General features: G+C 52.4%; 1 pseudogene; it reads right to left on the bottom strand.

The window, feature by feature from the left end:
- LOC147981913 (uncharacterized) lies at positions 1-1,692 on the bottom strand (annotated as a pseudogene).
- Between the last annotated feature and the right edge of the window lie 724 nt (positions 1,693-2,416).

Below are 2,416 nucleotides of genomic sequence, written 5' to 3'. Positions count from 1 at the left end.
TGAAGTTGATGAAGACGCGACATGGTGGGGGACCCGGGATGACCGAGACGACGATGCCATGGATGAAGGTGTGGTGGTGACGATATGGGCTTCATGCGTGGATGGGCAGACTGGATAGAGAGGACCGGAGCTATTGCATCGAAGAATCACGGCCTTGGTGAGAAGATCCTTCACAGAAAAACCATAAGGATCAAATTCAATTGAATAAGAGTTGTCAGTTGTGAATTGACGAACGGAAACTAGATTTTTTATAATATGTGGGACAATTAGAATATTACGTAGATGAAGAGGTATAGAAGTGCTAGTGAGTGCATATGATCCGATGTGTGTAATTGGGAGGGTTCCACCGTTACCAACAGGGACAGATTGAGAAGAATAAGAAGGTTGAATAGAGTCGAAGTTACCATGATCGGATGCCATATGAGAGGATGCGCCGGAGTCCATATACCACTCATGTGTGCCGGAAATCTGCATATTGTTGAGAGCCGCAAGGAGGGCTGGGTCCACTGTCGAGTTGTGAGCCGAGTTCATGTTGGAAGCTTGGATGTATGCATTGTAAGCTTGTGGAGCAGTGCTAGGACGAGGGCCAAGGAGACCTGAAGATGGTGCACGCCATGAACGAGACTGCCAGAGGGTCGGCTGCTGCTGCCAGGGAGCCGGCTGTTGTTGTTGTTGTTGAAGGAGATTAGTCCTGGTCGGAGCGCCGGTCCACGGATTAAACTGCCATGGATTGTCACGACCGCGACCACGTCCACCGCGGCCACTGCCACGTCCACGTCCACCGTCACGGTTGGAGAAGTTGTTGTTGTAGCTGGAGAAGCCATTCCCACGTCCAACGGAACGCTCGCCCCTGGAGCCTGATGGAGGGGTGGCTCGTTCGCCACCCGCGCTAGGGATGATGCTGTTGCCGCTCGCCCAGAGAGCAGTGGCGATGGCGTTCTTGGCGTCGGTCTTTTTCTGTGTCTCTTCCAAAATAAGTGCCGATCGTGTCTGAAGAAACATGGGGAAAGGCACCTGGAACGGGAGAAAGGATCGGAGATGCACGAAGCCGTCGTTGAGCCCACGCAGGATGGTGAGGACCAGCGTCTCGTTGCTGATCGTCTGGCCGACGTCGGTAAGAGAGTCAGCGAGAGCTTTGTGCCTGGCGCAGTAGTCGCTGATGTTCTGGTCGCCCTGCAGAGTGTTCCTGAACTCCGCCTCCAGTTGGATCGCCCGATGCTTTTTGTTGTCGCGAAAGAGGTTCTCGATGGCATCCCAGATTGTCCGCGCCGTGGAGCCGGGACGCATGAAAATGCCGAAGAGGTCGGTGGAGATGGAGCCATATATCCACGAGAGAACCGTGAAGTCGTCACGGCCCCAATCTGAAGACGGCGACGTGTCAGAAGGAGTAGCTCCAGCGTCGTCGAGAACATGGGCTGTTAAGCCATAGCGACCGAGGGCAACGATGAACAGCTCGCGCTAATTGGTGTAGTTAGATGTGTTGAGATCCAGGGTGATTGGGACGTGGAGCTTGATAGAAGTAGCATAGGTTGAGCGGCTGGGAGCTGGTGGTTGGGGTGGTGTAGCGGCTGTACTCTTGCTTTTCTCGGTGTCGTTGGTAACTTGGCGGGAGAGCGCCGCCTCACGGGCATCGAGCTCTTCGGCGCGCTGGTGGAGCTCTTTCTCTTTGGCTTGAATTTCGTCGGGAGTCATGGTGGAGATCGGCTAGGATTGGAGGAGGAATAAGTCTGGATTTGGAGAGGAAGGAGGCCAAAGATCGAACTTTACGCTGATACCATGTAACAGAATATGATCGGGCTGCAATTGCACACCTTGATGGTTTACATTGATCAGTATATATACATGGGCTGGAAGAGTTACAAACTTTCAGTACAAGTTAATCTAGGTCAGTTTGAATTAAACATGGTAACCAATGACGTGGGTTGATCTGCTACTTGTATTTGATCTGGAGGCTGATTCGTAGAGTCATCTAACACTGACCACGTCATGGAAACCATCTACCTTGGTCCAGAAAGATTCAAAGTGGAACCTCGTGCCCCGCTTCAGGTTGGCCTCCAGCACGAGGTGCAGCGGGCAATGATATGAAACATTCGTGCTGAGCGCGGATAGGAAAGAAGTAGGGTACAACGCCTCCCAATTGACGGAGACGAGGGTACGATCCAGCTTCTCGAACGTTGACTCTGTCCTCTCGTTCGACCAAGTATATCTCTTCCCGTTGAGGTAGAGCTCGTGCAAGTCCAAGTCCGTGATGCACCTTCTAAACCTCCCCATCATCCGTCTGTTAATCCGATCATTGCTTTTGTTAGACGTGTCCGTGATCAAGTTGAAATCACCGGCGACCATCCAGGGACCTGCATGTAAATCTCGAATGTCTTTGAGCTCCTGCATGAAAACCACCTTGTCTCCATCCCCCCGG

This window comes from Triticum urartu, chromosome 3A (genome assembly GCF_056163025.1).
Source record: "Triticum urartu cultivar PI428250 chromosome 3A, HENAU_Tu73, whole genome shotgun sequence".
NCBI lineage: Eukaryota > Viridiplantae > Streptophyta > Magnoliopsida > Poales > Poaceae > Triticum > Triticum urartu.
Note: the sequence above shows the minus strand (reverse complement) of the source record. Positions and strands in the feature narration are given on the sequence as shown.